A 22,421-nucleotide genomic window follows, 5' to 3' on the forward strand; every position below is an offset into this window, starting at 1 on the left:
TCTTCTTACGTGGTTTCCCTCTGCCTTTCTTTCCCATCACCTACAGAGACGCCAAAATATGCCTGAGTTCCTAGCTAGAAATTTAGAAATAATAATAATAATAATAATAATAATAATAATAATACAACCGAACTTCGATATCTGGAAGTGCTTGCGGAGGCTGAAAACACTTCAAGATATCGAAAATTTGAGGTATAGGAAATCATGTATTCTATTGTGCTTCGGCTCCACGAACATATATTAGTTATGCAGTTAGTTACTTCCTAATTTTTGTAACCAACACTACTACTACATCTACGATTTTTATACTGTATTATTTGGTGCCGTATTAAATGTCTGAGTTTTTTTAAACCAATTTTATATTTCCTTAGTAAGGAACATTCTCGTTTTAGGATACAGTACTTGCAAATTAATATCTTTCGAAAGGTCCGTTATTTTCCTCCGTATTTTCTCTGTTACACTGTGCTGAGGTTTGTGAAGTAGCCTAAAGTAAGGTGTGTTATTCTTCTATAAGATGACGCCTTAAGTTCAGGTTTCTACGAAAGGAACTGGTTTTATGTGGTTATAATCGAGTACACATAAACGTAACGTAATGTTCAGCTTAACTTCCAGTTACAGAAAAAATAATTCGGTATATCGAAAAATTCGAGTATTAGAACTTGAAGAGTTACAAAAATAGAAGATACAAGATTCCGTCAGGAAAACGAACATGTCTTCAATATTCAGAATTTTGACTTTAATAACAATAACAATAACAATAATAATAATAATAATAATAATAATAATAATAATAATAATAATAATAATGATAATAATAATAATGGCCTAGTAATCATAGTAATAATAATTGTCATTATTTATTTATTTATTTATTTACTCATTTATTATTATTATTATTATTAAAAGTGTTTAATGTCCTTGCAGTTGCTATGTATTTTAAAAGACGTCAGAAAGTTGAAATTTTAACCGAAGAGGGGTTCTTTTGCTTGTCAGTAAATGCATGTTCACGGATCTCTCACATATTAGCACTCTTGAATTCCAACCGACTGCACCAGGTTTCAGTACTGAAACATTTGACATAGAAGACAAATCCCTAACGAAACACGATGCGCGGCCAGTCTGAGAAGAAAGTAAATAATCTCTCAGAGAAAACAAGTGAAATGCTCTCTAGAATTTGAAAGAAGCGGAGCAGTGACCAGAAAGGTTGAAGGTTGTACGTTTCTCATCCCCCGTTGCCACGTTAAATTAAAGGAGTTGTTGTTAAACAGCAATCATCATCATCATCATCATCATCATCACCATCAAATTAAAGGAGAATAACAACATACATCTTCATTATAGACTATGATGCCTTTCAGCATTCACTGTGCAAGCCGCCGTGAATTGACTAAGCTCCCCAGCAATCTGCTATTTACAACAACCTCTGTTGCCTCTCTTAGTCCCACGCGTCTTTAAATCATTACAAACTGAGTGTAAATATCGTTAGCTTGGTCTCCCTCTATTTCTCTTACCCTCTATGGCAGAGACCATTATCCTTCTACGTAACCTATCCTCCTCCAGTCACCTCATACAACCCCACCATCTGGAGTCAGAATGTACGTACAGGTTCATCTATCGAATTTATTCGTAACTTACAAGGAAACTCTTCCATGTGTAAGTCTCCAATTCGACTGAGATTTAGTACGACGACTTCAGTAGGAATGCTTTATTCAGCTATATCAAAATCAGATGTTCGGTCGTATATTTAGCTCCTGTTTGGGGTGTCAAAGTTTGCTCATTTAAGCACCGCGTAGACAGGAGTGAGAGGCGGGAAGCAGGTAGAGGTGGAGAAGTAATGGGTGCGCGAGAGAGAAAGAGTTTGACCCATCAACTGGCCGGCACCCCCGACTCTACCTGCTTCCCGCCGCTCACTCCTGCCTATGGAGTGCTTAACTGAGCAAATTTTGACAACCGAAAATAGGTGTTAAATATACAAGTTGGCATCTAAAGTCGATATTGCTGAATAAAATATTCCTGCTGAAGTCGTTGTGCCAAATCTCAATCAGATCGGAGACTTACAGATGCGAGGGTCTCCTTGTTACCTTTTATCGCTTTATTTCGAGTATCCTCTTGCAATTGTTCTCACCTGTTTGTACCAGCAACAATTCTCGCTACTTTCATGGTTGTTACTTCCAAATTATGAATAAGATATCCTGAATCTACACAGCTTTCACTACCGTGCAAAGAGGCGGTCTGAAGGCTGAGAGTGTTGTGAAGGTAATTTCGTCCTGAATGCAGTTCCCTCTTACAGAATAGTTTACGGTTTATCGCGACTGCGAGCTCACTGAATTAGTTTTGATACACCAAAATTCAGTTTTACTTATTATACCAGACGAATAATGCTTAGTTCAAATGGAAGGGTATAATAGTCGCCTCCCACCGTACATAACCCAATGGGAATGTATTTCAGGCACTGTGAACTCATTCACAATCACAAAATGAATCGTATGAAACTTTGGGGTAAGAACTCCTATACTATTAGAAGACCTTCATATTTCCGTGCACCAGTTCGTAACTTAACAGTTATACTTTTGCATCTCTTGTTATGGTAACTATGGTTACCATTAAATTGGCATACACTTTTCTCGTCTATTCTTCATTTAAATAAAGGAATCATTTTATGTTCAAAGTATTTGCAGGAATAGTCGAAATACATTTACGAAAAGTCTGATTAATCTCAGTGTGGGTTTCATTTCGTAAAAGCCATGAGTGAAAATATATATGATGAACAGCAATTGGTTTGATATTGTCTATTCATTTGAGACCTGTGAAACTGTGTGAGTTTCGAGGAAGCAGACTGCGCCTATATGGTTTGTTACCAATGGCTCTTTTGTAAGTGAATGCTGAAACGTTTGCATCGACTGAACTTCACTCCGGAACTTGCTCATACTGATCACAGGATGGCGCTTAAATACTCTACTGGAAACTCGTAAATAAAAACACAAGTACAAATCAAATACCTATTCACAATGCAGAAGAACCCATGGTAAGATAGATGTCCGTCGAACATGAATTGAGCAGGATTAGAGGTGACATGGTAACTTGCGTGGGTGACACCTGTTTGATGATCTAGTCTGCGTTAATAATAATAATAATAATAATAATAATAATAATAATAATAATAATAATAATAATAATAATAAGAACGAGCTATTGGTTTTGCATCCCACTAACTACTTTTACAGTTTTGGGGGACTCTGAGATGCCAGAATTTTGTTCGGTAGGAGTTCTTTTACGGACCGATAAATCTGCCGACGCAACGTTGACGTATTTGAGCACCTACAAATACCAACGGACTGAGCCAGGATCTAACCCATCAGGTTGAGGCCAGAAGTTACTCAGTCCAGATAGCCTGTGCTGTTGTGATATATGTAATATAGAGGGAAATTCCATATATTTTTCTTCTGATTGGAATATATGGTTCAGAGTCAAAACGAAGTACTAATCTAGCATCATCAAGTAGATGAGTATACACCTAGAAAAGAAAAACACATGATAGGTGTAACCACTTTCAGTAGAAGGATTCGTGTCTCGGATCTACAAACTTCACCGCCGAAGTTACACCTGCGATTGCAGAACTGGAGCAGTAGCCGCTTTGGTAAGAAGCTGCTAACGATGGTCAGAAGCTATCACGCCATGCAGTTAAATTACATGCTGGTGGCATATTATATGAATATGAGGCAAGAGATGGAGTATAGAGGAAGTTGCCTGATCGACGTTAGTAATAGTTTCAGCCGTCGCCATAAGACCTATCTGTGTCGGTGCGACGTAAAGCCCCTAGCAAAAAAAAAAGTTTCAGCGTAGTTGGTTTTGCATTCATTAGGTCATGGGATTCTAGGATGAGTTAACATAAAATCCTATTCGTTGGGATGAGACTTATCTTTTGGACGTAATATGAGTATGCAGATAGGTTTGTCAGTATAGTCACACGTTACGTGCTTCTTTATGTTCAGTTGCAAGGAATATGGTAATTCATGTAGTCACTACAAGGGAGACATAGGTCTGGGAATTTTTACTGCTGTGTATAGTTTACTTTTCGAGAGAGGATAACAGGTTCCATGTGCACTCGCTTTGTACATTTCTAGTTCATAAATATGAAACATCTTCAAATTAGTTCACCATGGTGAAATTACATGAAGATTACCATAAATAACTAGACATGATATCATTGCCTGTCAACACTCCGAACTTCTTATTAAAGTGCAATTTCACCCAGGATTCGCTTACGTCTTATAGCCACACAATCTCAAGATTTGGTACCGCCAAAAGACGCGAGGACGCAGTGCTATTATGGCGGTATATTAAAAGGAGTAGATAATCAAATTCTCACTCTTCATTAGAACATGGCTGTCTGGTTAAACTTTTAACGACTTTTTTTATCGTATATTACCAAGACGGCCCGGATTTGCAACCAGGTCAATATATTTGGTATTTTTGAAATGGAAATTATGTTTCTGCGATTGGTATTTCACGTTTAAAAACGGGGAAATGACAATTTCAGAATGTCCGTCAAAATCACTATGGCCTGGCGCCGAACCATTCAAACACGGGATTCTCAATGTTATTGTAGAGTATGCGTCAGAAAGTTGAACTAACGGTAGATAAAAGACGGTGGTTTTAGTTGTATAAGTTACGTCATTATACTTCGGAGGTCGTAATAAATTGAAATACTAGGCCACATCAGTGCTCTGACATATGGAGAATATAGTAGTATGTGATCCTTCTCACCACTTCCAAAATGATTAGCTCAACGAAGCAGAACATTCAAGGCGACAGTTTGGGGGATGTACCCTCACATTCTCATCATACTACTCCCATTTTCCTCTGTCAAATCTATCTCCAGACAAACCTAAGGGTTGAATGTGTAGGGCAATGTAGAATTTCACACCTGATGTCAGTGGAAATACAATCTCCTGGATAGTATAGCCGCAGTGAACAAAAAATCCGATTTATTCCAAATGTTTTGTTTGCAGCTGCAGCAGTTATCTTCAAATTATTAAGCACGACTCATTCAGGTGTTAGTTCGCCTAACGTGACCCAGTTAGAAGCTAATGTGTATTGAGTGAATCTGCCAGATCATGGCCATAACACGTAGCAATAAAGAACCAGAATCTCAGATAAGTACTGCCACTTTTCCAGCCATCGATGGAGTTGCTATTTTGACGATCGGTAGGTTCCATCAGTGTCACCATGCCATTGATGATTTTGTCACCGGGCGAGTCACTGGCCGTGCGGTTAGCGGCGCGCAGCTGTGAACTTGCATCCAGGAGATAGTGGGTTCAAACCCCACTGAAGGCAGCCCTGAAGTTGTTTTTCCGTGGTTTCCCATTTTCACACCAGCAAATGCTGGGACTGTACCTTAATTGAATCGATTATTTCAGAAAGCAGTCAAGTGCCAAAAAATGAGTTAAATGCAGAATATGCACATTTTGAGGCTGAATCCAGTCAAGACAAGTCCTCCTATAATGGTCAGGCATTACGTTGAATTTCGTGTTTAGTTCAGAAACCAGTTAAGTGACACCGCTTGGCTGGTTTCTGCAGTAAACTGCTGGTACATTTTGTGATGCACCACACACACCTTGCCGGTTAGCACTGCTGCTCTGAATCCAGAATAGCCAGCTGTTCAGCTGTTTATATTGTCAACGTTGTGTTTCTGGAATCGCATGTTCGTAGTTTTGTGAACAACTGATTGAAAAAGTGTTTCTTATGTTTAGTGCAGTGTTTTTATAATTGTAGTGATATATCTGAAAGTTCAGGAGACGAACCTGTGTCTGAAGGGAAACGAGGAGTGGTAGACAAAGTCACATGCGTAATATTATTCGGAATGCAAGGGTAAAAGGGGAAGATTATATTTCTTCTTCAGGCAAGGAAGTACCTGGTGTGAGCCCTACACTATTCTTTGTTATTGTTTGCTTTATGTGCCCATCAATATCAAGAAAATATGTGACCTAAATTCCTTAAAACCTTACCTGATGGCATATGAACACTTTTATGACCGCATTTTACAATGGCCTACTACAGAAACAGAATGTGATGTGGAGTTTGTTTATGAGTATTGATTACCTCCTGTCATGATGAGTAGGCGTTGCTGATTTCATCATTTTAATAATTATATTTGTATCAGCAATGTGGTCTAAACCTATTAAAATATTTTCTATTTTCAAAAATATGGGTTTTATGACAAAATCCTATCAAAATTCAAGAAGTATCTCTTAAAATATTATTGCAACACTCGTTTATTTCAGAAACCAGTTAGGTGGAAAATTTTTCGGATTTTTTACAGCAAAATTAATAAACACAAAATATTTTCCTTCGATACAAAGTATTAAAAGATGATATACATTCAAGCTAAAATATTAAAACCCCTACCATAACATTTTGTCTGATGCTAGACAGTTTTTATCATTTTCGAAAAAATGACAGACTTGGCGCTTGACTGCTTTCTGAAATAATCGTTTCAATTAAGGCCACGGCCGCTTCCTTCCCACGCCTAGGCCTTTCCCATCCCATCCTCACCATAAGACCTACAGTATCTGTGTCGGTGAGACGTAAAACAAATTGTGTATATATATATATATGATTTTGTCACTGCTGAAGACAAAATGTGTGAAGCAATAAGGAACTTTCAATGAGATAGACACTACAACTTATGAGAACTTACTCCTAGTAGCCTACTTAAAAAAAAGTTTAACATCGCACTAACTCAGATATGTTTTCGGCAATGATGGGATAGGACTAGGACTGGAAAGGAAGCAGCTGTGGCCTTAATTAAATTCCAGCTCCAACATTTGTCTGGTATAAAAACGGAAAACCACGTAGAACCATCTTGAGGACTGCCGATGGTGGGGTTCGAACTTGCCATCTTCCGAACGCAAGTTTTCCAACGTCGTTCGTACCACGCAACCAGCTCACTCGGTACTCCTAGTCCAATTAATGTTACTTGCTTCATAGTTGTGCTTAAAATTATTATTATTGCCGGGCTGAGTGGCTCAGACGGTTAAGGCGCTGGCCTTCTAACCTCAACTTGGCAGGTTCAATCCTGGCTCAGTCTGGTGGTATTTGAATGTACTCAAATACGACAGCCCCGTGTCGGTAGATTTATTGGCACGTAAAAGAACTCCTGCGGGACTAAATTCCGGCACCTCGGCGTCTCCGAAGACCGTAAAAAGTACTTAGTGGGACGTAAAGCAAAATAACATTATTATTATTATTAATATTATTATTCTGAGAAACCCTTATCAGTTCTTTCCAGTGGTGGGATAGGTGTTAAACAATACATTTTTGCACTTCGGGGTAAATTTCCTATATTTATGAAAATTGAAGCTGTTTTCTCGCGCGTGTTGTCTGCAGCTGAAATAAATCAGGGACTTAAATCACATGGTGGCGCACTTATTTAATACAGGTCAGTGCAAAGTAGTGGAGTAAAGCTATAAAATATCTATTGTATACGCTTCAGCAATTCCACGATAAACTGCACTGCAAACGCTAATCAACTTTTACTGCTCATATACAGAGATCATTTAGGTTATCAGAATAATTTCTCGACAGCCTTGGCGACTCATTCTGTATATATATATATATATATATATATATATATATATATATATATATATATATTGCTAGTGGTTTGACTTCGTACTAACGAACTGAAGGTTTTCGGCAACGTAAGGATGGGAAAGGGCTAGAATTGGGAAGTACCTTAATTGAGGTACAGCCCAGGCATTTGCCTGGTGTGAAAATGGGAAAGCATAGAAAACCATCTTCAGGGCTGCTGAAGATGAGAATCGAACCCACCATCTCCAGAAAGCAAGTTCACACCCACCCGATCCTAACAGCACGGCTAACACGCTCGGTCGTTCTGTATAGAGAGGGTGGCTAACAATACTTTGTTCACACCAGGCAAATGCTGGGGCTGTACCTTAATGAAGGCCACGGCCGCTTCCTTCCCATTCCTAGCCGTTTCCTGTCCCATCGTCGCCATAAGACATATCTGTGTCGGTGCGACGTAAAGCAACTAGCAGAGGGAGAGAGAGAACAATACTTTGGTAGCTCTCATTAACAGAAATTAGAAACACCTCTTGAATGATGTGCACATCATGAACTGTCGAGACCTATTTAAAGTTATATTTTTATCTTCTCGGATATCACTTGTGGACTGGGAGGTCAGTTTCCAATCTACTTATCATTTTACTGAATAACTTCCCCTGTTATCTTGTGAAATGCTTTGACAGCAACATGAAAACCAAGCAAGATAGCTGCGGAGTATGGGTCACGAAGCTGTGAGCTAGGGGATGATGAGTTTGAACCCCACTGTCAGCAGCCCTGAAGATGGCTTTCCAGTAGCTTCCTATGTTCAAGCCAGGAAAATGCTGGGGCTGTAACTTAATTAAGGCTGCTGTCGCTTCCCTTGCAGTTTTAATCCTGCCCTATCCCATCGTCACCATAAGACATGTCTAATAATAATAATGGCATATGGCCTCCGGAGAGGCCTAGTGCAAGCTTTTCGAACTGATGCCTATAGGCGACCTGCGAATCTGCGAAGCTGGGGCCTGCTTGAGAGAAATTCTAAGGTTGAAGGCGGCACACACACGCCTAGTCGCCGAGCCAGAGGAATTAATAAATGAAGATTAAAATCCCTGACCCAGCCGAAAATTAAACCCCGGGACCCTGTGACCAAATTTCAGCACGCTAACCATTTAGCCATAGAGTCGGACAAGACTGGTCTACTACAGCAGGGTAGAGAGGCACAGACGGTAGAGCGCTGTCTTTGATGAGTTAGATGCTTTCTTGCTTGCTTGCTTGCTTCTTGTTTATAGGGACCTAACATCTAGGAAATCGACCCATTTGGGTTCGATCTCAACATAGTTTGGTGGTGTTTGAAGGTTCTCAAATACTCCGGATTCGTGTCGTTTTAATTACCGGCACATAAAACAACTCCGGTGGAACAACTTTTCTGCACCTCGGTGTCTCCGAAAATCGTAGAAGTACTTACTACGTTGTAAAACCAGAAAATAATAATAATTTTGACCACCATGGTGAAGGCGTCAACAAAGTAGCTTCCCACCCGGCTGACTCGGGTTGGATTCCCGGATATTTCCATAAATTTACGACTTGTTTATTTTTGGTACTCAGCCTCAGGAAACACTATTGAGTACGGAAGTGGATTAAATTCCATTCTGGGACATTCAGGAAGTGTTTTTCCATGGTTTTCGTTTCAACTCTCGATGAATGCTAATCTAATATTCAGAGCATGGCCGCTTCCTTCCCTTTCTAAGCCACAGTTAATTACAAATACACACACGTTTACAGACGCCATATTGACGCAGGTTATCACATTATGTTGAACGGGGCTGATTATTAACGTCTCAAATATGAAGCAACAAGGAAAAGTATGTTTTGTTAAATATTGCTCTGAGTAAAATTATAGAGGTTTATGGAAACTGTACAATTTACCATTCTAATAATAATAATAATAATAATAATAATAATAATAATAATAATAATAATAATAATAATAATAATAATAATAGTTTTACGTCACATTATCAACTTTACGGTGTTTGACGACGCCGAGAGTCAGAATTTTGTTCCAAAGGAGTTAAGTGCCAGTAAGTGTACCGACACGAGGCTAGTTTATTTGAGCACCGTCATAATACCAGCGAACCGAGCCGGGATCAAACTCGCCAACTTGAGCTTAGAAGGCCAGCGCTCTACCGTCTTGTGCCACTTAGCTCAGCTTAAGTGATCCTTAGAAACAGCATAGTTGCAGACTGTATTTCATTGTTATCGGTGGGAAAAGCACGATATCTAAGAACGAAAATGACGGCAAATATCCTGTGCTTCAAAATTCGACTCAAAGAGAGCCCCTTGCCTGCACGGTGTAACCGATTGCTTTTTAAGGCCCTTCCTAAGCTCCAAGCTGAATACTCTTGGTAACATTATTAGCGATCGTTAGTTGGTTGAGCAACGCTGAAAGAAGAGGTTTTATTAGCGTCTTCGCCATGAAGCCAGTGAAAGTGGGCTGGATGTTACCGTTATGGTAATGAAGCTCTTGGTACCCGCGCCACATGAACATCGCATTTACATTCCACTCACAATATTTAAGGGTGTTCGTAGATTTCACCGCAATTCACTTCAATGATAACAGAAAATGAAATGCAAATATTGATAATTTACAACGTTGTTCTTCAATCCGAGATAACAATTCCTGGAACGAGAGAAATTTTTCCACGTGTTGTAACAAAATGACCTTCGTTTTCTTCCTGCATCATACTATCTTATGCGTATCAGACTGCCGTAAGCACCATATGCTGTAATAAGTCGTGATATTTAAACAGGCCAGTTAACATAAGACCGAGCTCGATAGCTGCAGTCGCTTAAGTGCGGCCAGTATCCAGTATTCGGGAGATAGTAGGTTCGAACCCCACTGTTGGCAGCCCTGAAAATGGTTTTCCGTGGTTTCCCATTTTCACACCAGTCAAATGCTGGGGCTGTACCTTAATTAAGGCCACGGCCGCTTCCTTCCCACTCCTAGCCCTTTCCTGTCCCATCGTCGCCATAAGACCTATCTGTGTCGGTGCGACGTAAAGCAACTAGCAAAAAAAAAGATAAGTTAACATAAGACAGCCATTCTAACCTTTCTTCTTTCTTTCTTAATCTGCTTAACCTCCAAGGTTGGTTTTTCCCTCGAACTCAGCGAGGGATCCCACCTCTACCGCCTCAAGGGCAGTGTCCTGGAGCGTGAGACATTGGTCGGGGATACAACTGGGAATAATGACCAGTACCTCGCCCAGGCGACCTCACCTGCTATGCTGAACAGGGACCTTGTGGGGGGTGGGAAGATTGGAAGGGATGGACAAGGAAGAGGGAAAGAAGCGGCCGTGGCCTTAAGTTAGGTACCATCCCGGCATTTGCCTGGAGAAGGAGTGGGAAACCACGGAAAACCACTTCCAGGATGGCTGAGGAGGGAATCGAAACCCTCTCTACTCAGTTGACCCCCCGAGGCTGAGTGGACCCCGTTCCAGCCCTCGTACCACTTTTCGAATTCCGTGGCAGAGCCGTGAACCGAACCCGGGCGTCCAGGGGTGGCAGCTAATCACGCTAACCACTACACCACAGAGGCGGACCCATTCTAACCTTGTGGTACAATATTCAATCCCTGTACCTCTTAGTAGCCTGGGGCAGCCCTCCGATGAGGACGGGTGGCGTCTGCCGTGTATTGGAAACTGGGTGTTGCTTTGGTGCAAGGTAGTATCGTGCGTAGGTTGCAGGATTTTTGGGGACAGGACAAGTACTCACTCCCCGAGCCAATGGAATTACCTGTTCACGATTAAAAATACCGACCGGTAATTGAACTTTGGCCAAGACGCTGACCAGACATCCACGGAGCTGGACTCCTTTTCCAGTTAATATGAATGAATGAAGGTTTCTTGTGAGGACAGTTGAATAGTTCCCTGGAGCAGATGCCCCAGACGCGGATTCAAATATTAACGAATTCAGCGTTCGTCCCGTGCTACCCGTAGTATGATACCTGGATCGGTCAGCCTTGCTCCAAGAAGATTTCTTTGCCAAATTTAAGAGCTTGCATTGTTTGTTTGTTTGTTTGTTTGTTTGTTTGTTTATTTGTTTGTTTGTTTGCTTGCTTGCTTGCTTGCTTAGTTTCCAGCAAGAAGGCGCATTAGATTTCCAACAAAATCATCATCGGCTACCATAAAAAGCTCGGATTTCACTGTAGAGGCGTGCTAGGGAATTGAGGAGCGAGTTAGTTTCTCGTTGCTTTCCTCACTGAGCCAAAGGGTGCTACTATGTATCAGTATGCGAAGCTCACTGAAATTCACAGACCAAATTGATAGTGTTAAGTATCACTTGACAAAGCGCCAAATTTTTTTTTTAGGTTATTGTTCCATCGGGTAGCTAAAAATGTGAACTGTATGTACAGTCGAACCTCGATATCTCGATCCTCGATATCTCGAACCTCCATTACTTGAATTTTCAGTATCTCGGAGTAACTTAAATTTCCCGGACGTTTGTCCTATTCTTTACGTGTAGTTATTTCTCTATTACTCGAAATTCGGTTACACGAATTTCTCGATTTCTCGAAGCAAACATCTCCTCCCTTGCAGAAAAAAAATACTCTGTAGGCCTAAAATTCGAATTTTGTGCAGCATTAACTGTGCAATGCGGCATTTCTGGTTTGTGAGGGACAGTTAACAAGTGATGCTGGGAGCTAATATGACGGGAACCGAAACACTAAAATTCTAGTGATCGGAAAATCGGTAAAGCCTCGCTGTTTCTCGGGTGTGAATTAATTACCGGTCACGTACGAAATCCACCACGAAGTCGCGGATGACAAACTCTATTTACGAATCTCGGCTGCGTGGTATTGACGAGAAGTTTCACTGTGACGGGAGGAAAGGTTAACAGTAACAAACAGAAGAGACTAACGGATATTTCAAAGGTGCTAACGGAGGTATCTTTCTTATTTCACTACTGTGTGTACTGTATCCTGTCTTCTAGCAAGTTAGTATAAAAGGGTTATAATTAAAGTGATGTCGTAAAATAGAGTTTGTGTATTTTTAAATACTATTAAAAAATGTATTCTGTATAAGCCCGTAGATACATATGATTCAATTATGTGCTATACATGCTCAAAACGGTATCTCGAAATTTCGATAACTCAAAATAAAATTTAGCTCCTGAGGTGATTCGAGATATCGAAGTTCCACTGTAGTTTATTCTTCGGACTTTTGTTCTCAACATGGTTTCAGGAGAGATTAATTTTAATCAAACGGCAACCCAGCAATCATTACAATTTTTTTTTTTTTTTTTTTTTGCTATTTGCTTTACGTCGCACCGACTCAGATAGGTCTTATGGCGACGATGGGATAGGAAAGGCCTAGGAGGTGGAAGGAAGCAGCCGTAGCCTTAATTAAGGTACATCCCCGGCATTTGCCTGGTGTGAAAATGGGAAACCACGGAAAACCATCTTCAGGGCTGCCGACAGTGGGGCTCGAACCCACTATCTCCCGAATACTGGATACTGGCCGCACTTAAGCGACTGCAACTATCGAGCTCGGTATCATTAAATTAAAGATTTGCATCTCTATATTTCTGAGTCTGAATTATGCATCAGAATTTCAGGCATTTGTGAAAGAGGTCTATAAAAGAATATGGTCAATATAACACAGGTTGTGGAATTTGACAAAATGTAATCATAGCAGCAGCATTGAAAGACCAATCATGGGAAGTTGAGGAGGAAGTATCCTGTACTGCAAGAAACGGCTCCACTAGACAATTAGCATATCAATCAATCAATCAATCAATCAATCAATCAATCAATCATTCAATCAATCAATCAATCAATCAATCAATCAATCAATCAATCAATACTGACCTGCATTTAGGGCAGTCGCCCAGGTGGCAGATTCCCTACCTGTTGCTTTCCTAGCCTTTTCCTAAATGATTTCAAAGAAATTGGAAATTTATTGAACATCTCCCTTGGTAAGTTATTCCAATCCCTAACTCCCCTTCCTATAAATTAATACTTGCCCCAGTTTGTCCTCTTGAATTCCAACTTTATCTTCATATTGTGACCTTTCCTACTTTTATAAACGCCGAAGGTCACCAGAAATGGATTCATTATAGACCCAACAATTAGATTTGAAACGGGAAGAAATCAGCCAGAAGAAGTAAATTTTGAAAAGAACATATTCGAGCCAACAATTGGATATTTCTAGGAAAAATATAATCGGAAACATCTAGAATAATAGGATTCTTAATAGGGTCTCGCGGTGTTACTCCTAAATTTATAAATCATTTCGGAAGAAATTCGGATTACCTCAATCTTAACGGTGTCGGCCCCGTGGTGTAGGGGTAGCGTGTCTACCTCTTAACCGGAGGCCCCGGGTTCCGTTCCCGGCCAGGTTAGGGATCTTTACCTGGATCTGAAGGCTGGTTCGAGGTCCACTCTGCCTACGTGATTACAATTGAGGAGCTATCTGACTGTGAGATAGCGTCCCCGGTCTAGAAATCCAAGAATAACGGCCGAGAGGATTCGTCGTGCTGACCACACGATACCTCGTAATCTGCAGGCGTTCGGGCTAAACAGCGGTCACTTGGTAGGCCAAGGACTTTCGGGGCTGTTGCGCCATGGTTTTTTTTTCAATATTTACGAGACGAAATTGTCACAGTGGTGCTGAAGAAATCGTGCCAAATGTTAATCCATCACCTACATAAATGAACATTTGTACACTGTAAAAAAACATTATTTTGAGAGTATACCGAGTCCAGTGTAACTATCTCCAACGGGAGACAGTTTTAAAATAAATAAATAAATAAATAAATAAATAAATAAATAAATAAATAAATAAATAAATAAATAAATAAATAAATAAATAAATAAATAAATATTAGCAATAAAATTTATTAAAAAGTACCATATTATACATTGCAATGAACTTTTTAAAGTCAAATCACAAAGTGACAGTTTTGTTGGTTAGTAAGTGATGCGAAACAAAACAACTAAAGGTACCACAATAAAGCATCAAATAACCAAGAGTCATTATCTCACATTACGACAATATATTTGAAATGTCATGGATTTTAATATATTAAAACGAAAAGTCAGTTTTTATCTTCATTTCGGCATATAATACTTTACATTTCACAAGAAAGGTGGATGAATATATAGGATTTTACGTTTCTGTATCTCGAAATTTGTTTTTGGCACTTGGTCAAGTGATGGATAACACCATTCAAAAAGCACTACAAGCTATAATTTCCCACCATAGCATTCGTCACAGGGACTCATTGTATCAAGCATGGCGTTACCAATGTCTCACATACCTCAGTCATCTTCATATTGTAAAAGCCCTAAGACACATTTGACTGCGTGCACGATACCTCACCAAGGTATGCCGGGCTGAATAGTACAGCGTTGGCCTTTGATCTCAAGCTGGCGGGTTCGTTTTCGGCTCAGTCCGGTGTTATTAGAAGTTGCATAAGTTCGTAGCTTTTTTTAAAAAAATCGACGTATCTTCATTCGCGTACGTTTGCAGTGCAACAATAATAATTAATACTATTACAGTCGGTTGCTTTACGCCATAGACATCACTTAGTCAGTTACGCACTGGCCTCCATTGTCAAGGTTGCTGGAGGAGTGCGATGCCGCGCCTATAGAACTCAAATAAATAAATAAATAAATAAATAAATAAATAAATAAATAAATAAATAAATAAATAAATAAATAAATAAATAAATAAATCACTCCTGATCTGCTTTCGGGAAGTCGCCCAAGTGGCAGATTCCCTATCTGTTGTTTTCCTAGCCTTTTCTTAAATGATTGCAAACAAATTGGAAATATATTGAACATCTCCCTTGGTAAGTTATTCCAATCCCTATCTCCCCTTCCTATAAACGAATATTTGCAACAATTTTTCCTCTTGAATTCCAACTTTATCTTCATATTGTGATAAAATGAAATGTCGTATGGCTTTTAGTGCCGGGATATCCCAGGACGGGTTCGGCTCGCCAGGTGCAGGTCTTTCTATTTGACACCCGTAGGCGACCTGCGCGTCATGATGGGGATGAAATGATGATGAAGACAACACATACACCCAGCCCCCGTGCCATTGGAATTAACCAATTAAGGTTAAAATCCCCGACCCGGCTGGGAATCGAACCCGGGACCCTCTGCACCGAAGGCCAGTTCGCTAACCTGTCAGCCAACGAGTCGGACATATTGTGATCATTCTTACTTTTAAAGACACCACTCAAACTTATTCGCCTACTGATGTTATTCCACGCTATCTCTCCATTGACAGCTCGGAACATACCACTTAGTCGATCAGCTCGTCTCTTTTCTCCCAAGTCTTCCCAGCCCAAACTTTGCAACATTTTTGTAACGCTACTCTTTTGTCGGAAACCACCCAGAACAAATCGAGCTGCTTTCATTTGGATTTTCTCCAGTTCTTGAATCAAGTAATCCTAGTGAGGGTCCCATGCACTGGAACCATACTCTAGTTGGGGTCTTACCAGAGACTTATATGCCCTCTCCTTTACATCCCTACTACATCCCCTAAACACCCTCATAACCATGTGCAGAGATCTGAACCCTTTATTTACAATCATATTTATGTGATTACCCTAATGAAGATCTTTCTTTGTACTAACACCTAGATACTTACAATTAGCCCAAAAGGAAGTTGACCCCATCAACGCAGTAATTAAAACTGAGAGGACTTTTCCTATTTGTGAAACTCACAATCTGACTTTTAAACCCCTTTATCATCATACCAATGCCTACTGTCCATCTCACAACATTATCGTGGTCATTTTGCAGTTGCTCACAATCTTGTAACTTATTTATTACTCTGTACAGAACATCACCTGCAACAAGCCTTATCTCTGATTCCAATTCTTTACACATATCATTGATATAAATACGAAAACATAAAGGTCCAATAATATTGCCTTGAGGAATTCCCCTCTTAATTATTACAGGGACAGATAAAGCTTCGCCTACTCTGATTATTCGAGTTATATTTTCTAGAAACATAGCCACCCATTCAGTCACTCTTTTGTCAAGTCCAATTGCACTCATTTTTGCCAGTAGTCTACCATGATCTACCCTATCAAATGCCTTATATATAGTCCGCACACTTTATGTTGGTGCATTTGTGTACGGGGGTGAGGAGTAAGGAGGGAGGTGTCCCGGTATCGATAGTGCTACCAACCGAAGGAAAATGAAATCTGAATTGAATCGAGAATATGATCGATCGATACGAAGTTTCTAAACCGTTATCATCTTAAGCCAACAACTATGTCACATACACATTATATAACATTATAAAACATTTCTCGATGCGAATCTTGTTCCTAGCATGAATTCTATACTTTGGCTTTGTTGTGTAAACAACAACAGTACTAGTACGTAAAGTGTACGCCAGATGTCGCACAACGATGCTTAAGCGATTCATAGTTTGTGTTTCAAAGGTTGGCAGTACGAATCTCGAAGATCGGCGAGGTCGACCGATTCAGCACTAGGGTGTAAATGCACCAACATAAAGTGTGCGGATAGTAGGTAAATCGCGATACAGTCCATCTGACCTCCTGACTCCAGGATATCCGCTATATCTTGCTGGAATCCTACAAGTTCAGCTTCAGTGGAATAACCTTTCCTAAAGCCAAACTGCCATCTGTCAAACCAGTTATTAATTTCGCAAACATGTCTAATATAATCAGAAATAATGCTTTCCCAAAGCTTACATGCAATGCACGTCAAACTGTAATTTTCAGTTTTATGTCTGTCACCCTTTCCTTTATACACAGGGGCTACAATAGCAACTCTCCATTCATTTGGTATATCTCCTTCAGGCAAACAATAATCGAATAAGTACTTCAGATATGGTACTATGCCCCAAACCATTGTCTTTAGTATATCTCCCGAAACCTTATCAATTCCAGCTGCTTTTCTAGTTTTCAACTTTTGTATCTTACCGTAAATGTCTTTTTTGTCATAGATAAATTTTAATACTTCTTTAGCGTTAGTCACCTCCTCTACCTGGACATTATCCTTGTAACCAACAATATTTGCATACTGCTGACTGCATACTTCTGCCTTTTGAAGATCCTCGCATACACACTCCCCTTGTTCATTAATGATTCCTGGAATATCCTTCGTGGAACCTGTTTCTGCCTTAAAGTACCTATACATACGATTTCATTTTTCACTATAATTTGTATGACCGCCAATTATGCTTGGCATCTTGTTGTCCTTAGCTGAGATCTTTGCTAGATTCAACTTCCTAGTAAGTTCCTTCAATTTCTCCTTACTTCCAAAGCCATTTCTAACTCTATTTCTTTTCAACCTGCACCACCTCCTTAGTCTCTTTACTTCTCTGTTATAATATAGTGGATCTTTACCATTCCTTACCACCCTTAAAGGTACTAACCTATTTTCACGTTAATCAACAATTGCTTTAAACCCATCCCAGTGTCTGTTTACATGTTTATTTACCGTTTTCCACCGATCATAGTTACTCCCTCATGCCTGTTTTATCAGCCATATGGTACTGCTTAATAGTCCTAATTTTAATATCCTCCTTTCTTTCACATTTATTTTTAACTACTACAAAAACAGCTTAGTGATCACTATTACAATTTATTACTTCGGTTCCTCTATGGAGCTCATCTGGTCTTATCAGCACCACATCCAGAATATTCTTCCCTCTAGTTGGTTCCATCACTTTCTGAATCAGATGCCCTTCACATATTAACTTATTTGCCATTTGTTGGTCATGCTGTGGCTCTGAGTTAAAGAAGTCAGTGAATAAAGTTTCAAGAGCAGTATCATCATGAAAGAAAAGAGTGTGGTTAGAGAGAGAGTGGAAAAGGTGAAAATCGATAGGCGCAAAGTCGTTTGTGGAACGGCTTCCCAGTCGAGTTCTTCAATTCAGCCGAATGTGGGATGCAGTATTGGCAGGTTTGTCTTCAACAACGGTGGCGCTTGTCGTGCTATACACAGCAGCAGTGATCGTGCCCATCCTTTGAAGTAATTCATAATGAAGGATTTCCTATTTGTTCCAGCAGACGCGGAGAGTTGCCACTCTTGCCCTGATGTTGACGTACAGACAATGTTCCTTAGGATCAATATTGGTGCCGACCACAGCTAACCTGTGACGGGAAAGCAATGACGCACCTACCGTTACATGCTGAATTTTGTTTTCCCTCTCTTAACACATGCTGTATACATGGATCGAATTTTTGCAGATAACCCATAGGATGTCAATGAGACTCTATAGTTGTGTGGTCACAATTAATAGCTTCTGCCAGTTCCTGCCTTGTCTGACGGTAATTCGCATGAATAACCTCACTTAAGCGACCTTCGTCAAAGTGTGACGGTCGTCCTGACACTGGATCATCAAGTAGGTCAAATAGGCTTTCGCGCAAACGAGAAAATAATTTCCTTACTGTACTTTCAGCAATAGCGTTAGGTCCTTATTTAGCCCAAGTTGCTTCTGCCGCTGTTGCTGCATTTGATCCACGGTTAAACTCGAAGAAGAGAATGTGACGGAAATGTTCAACTTAATCCACTTGACACACTCCATCTCGTTTCGACTGCGAAACATCCAGAATGTTTGCGGATTGAATAATGTTATTTGCTTTACGTCCCACTACTTTTACGGTTTTCTGAGAAGCCGAGGTACCGAAATTTTGTCCCACAGGAGTTCTTTTACGTGCCAATAAATCTACCGACACGAGGCTGACTTATTTGAGCACCTTAAAATACCACCGGACTGAGCCAGGATCGAACCTGCCAAGTTGGGGTCAGAAACCCAGCGCCTCAACCGTCTGAGCCACTCAGCCCGGCGTTTGCAGATTTAAAATACACTCTGTTTCCTCCAACCCGAGAAGAAAAGGTAAGCATTAACAATGGAATAACTGACAAAAACCTTTGGAAACTCTTCGTTGTCCGCCTCTGTGGTGTAGTGGTTAGCGTGATTAGCTGCCACTCCCGGAGGCCCGGGTTCGATTCTCGGCTCTGCCACGAAATTTGAAAAGTGGTACGAGGGCTGGAACGGGGTCCACTCAGCCTCGGGAGGTCAACTGAGTAGAGGTGGGTTCGATTCCCACCTCAGCCATCCTGGAAGTGGTTTTCCGTCGTTTCCCACTTCTCCTCCAGGCGAATGCCGGGATGGTACCTAACTTAAGGCCACGGCCGCTTCCTTCCCTCTTCCTTGCCTATCCCTTCCAATCTTCCCATCCCTCCACAAGGCCCCTGTTCCGCATAGCAGGTGAGGCCGCCTGGGCGAGGTACTGGTCATACTTCCCAGTTGTATCCCTCGACCAAGAGTCTGAAGCTCCAGGACACTGCCCTTGAGGCAGTAGAGGTGGGATCCCTCGCTAAGTCCGAGGGAAAAACCGAACCTGGAGGGTAAACAGATGATGATGATGATGATGATGATGAACTCTTCGTTGCCGACCTATAAACAAACGTTTAGGAATTTGTGCACCGATCCAATAGATCAGTCTCCTTTCGGTAGATATACTGAAATGCAGAGGAACTACTGCGGGACAAAGTTCCGACACCATGGCCTCTCCTAAAACCGTACAAGTAGTTAGTGGGACGTCCTGATCGGAGATTATCAGGCTGGATTCCGAAAAGGGAGATCCTGCGCAGAACAAATCCTAAACCTAAAAACCATACTACAGATTCGCAAAACCAAAAAAACTGTAATCACCTTTGTTGACTTCAAAAAGGCGTATGATTCCATAGATCGGCAGACCCTGTTCAACATACTAGAGGAATTTCAAGTCGACAGGAAAACGAGGGAATTGATTAAACAAACTCTGACCAACACAACATCAAAAGTTAAGTTCTTGGGAGAAATTTCGGAACCGTTCGAAATCAGAACTGGTGTCCGACAGGGAGATGGACTATCCCCACTACTATTCAATTTAGTTTTGGAAAAAGTGATTCGTGAATGGAGAAAAGAAACTAAATGTGTAAACATTGGCAGACTTCTTAAAGACAAAATTCACCTTGATTGCTTAGCTTTCGCAGATGACCTTGCGATCCTTTCGAACAACAGACAAGAAGCAATCCACTCCATAGAAAAATTGCATGAAATACCCGCAAAAACCTGACTTCAAATTTCATTTGAAAAGACGCAGTTTATGGAAGGAACTGAATCAAGATTCGACAATCAACCATTAATCACCAAATGTGGAATAATTTCCCAAGTAGACAAATTCAAGTATCTAGGTGAAATTATTCAGCCAGCAGGGTTAAATCAGGAAGCTAACAAAGAAAGAACTGCTAAACTCCAAAGGGCTTACAAAATCACATGGAACAGATACAACAAAAGATGTATATCAAAAAATGCAAAATTACGACACTACAATACAGTCATCAAACCAGAGGCACTTTATGCATCTGAAACACTGATCATTGGCGGCAGGTCACAAATGAAAAGCATTGCGAAACAAGAGAGGAAAATTCTCAGAAACATCCTAGGACCAAAGTTCGAAAATGGAATTTGGATGAAAAAGAAACCACACGAAATGTTTCAATTCACAGAAAAAATCACAGATACCATCAGAAAGAGACAACTAAAATTCTACGGACACCTACAAAGAATGGATAACAACAGGCTGACAAAGAAAATTCTAAATCTAGCTCTAATCCTGAAAATCCGCAACAATTGGTTAGCAGAAATTCATGAAGATCTACACGAAATGGGAAACCATTCAAGACAGAATGAAATTTAGAAGCTTAGTAAACAAACATAAATTTGCAGAGAAACCAACAAGAAAAAATACAGGCTGGACAGAAACACGCAGAAAGGAACACAGTGAAAAAATGAAGAGATATTGGGAAGAAAAGAAGAAGAAACATTGTGCAAAATAACTTCAAACGCGCTCCACAGTTGGGCACAACGAATCAAATAATAATAATAATAATAATAATAATAATAATAATAATAATAATAATAATAATAATAATAATAATAATAATAATAATAATAATAATGAAAATCCACAGCCTTTTTCCAGTCAGTTCGACCGGGTCAAGAATGGAATGAATGAAGCCCCCATCTAGTGGCGAGGAGGCGAGGATAGGAATTGTACCGGTTGCCGAAACCTGTCGCACTCCGCTGCGGCAATGATTAGTGAATGACAGATGAAATGAAATGGTATTGGAGAGTGTTGTTGAACTGATATATGACAGGAAAAACCGGAGTACCCGGAGAAAAACCTATCCCGCTTCCGCTTTGTCCAGCACAAATCTCACATGGAGTGACTGGAATTTGAACCACGGAATCCAGTGGTGAGAGGCCGGCACGCCGCCGCCTGAGCCATGGAGGCTCACAATAATAATAATAATAATAATAATCGCAATCCACATGGCACTACAGCCCTTGAAGGGCCTAGGCCTGCCAAGCGACCGCTGCTCAGCCCGAAGGCCTGAAGATTACGAGGTGTCGTGTGGTCAGCACGATGAATCCTCATGTCTCCACTCGCCGGTCCTATTGAAAATCACATCCAAAGTCGTAGGGGTTCAATCCTGGGACGCTCATGCTGGGAGCAGAGAGGCTAGACCACCACTCAAGTGCGAAAAGGGTGCTATAGTGAGTCAGTAAATCTAAATGCTATGTGACTCCTCTGGGATTCAATCCTACAATCTTGAGAACGTGAGGCGTGCGCCCGACCAACTTCACTATGCATTCCGTCGAATGGCTCAACGATATGGAACCTTAACACTGATGGTGATCACTCTGAGGGTGGCTCTCCTGAGATTGATCCAGACAATAGGTAGCTACTAGGATCGAAAATCTCGATGTAAGCTCAAGCGAGTTATAGTTTCATTATTACGGTAATTA

The sequence above is a fragment of the Anabrus simplex genome, chromosome 2 (assembly GCF_040414725.1).
Source record: "Anabrus simplex isolate iqAnaSimp1 chromosome 2, ASM4041472v1, whole genome shotgun sequence".
Classification (NCBI taxonomy): domain Eukaryota; kingdom Metazoa; phylum Arthropoda; class Insecta; order Orthoptera; family Tettigoniidae; genus Anabrus; species Anabrus simplex.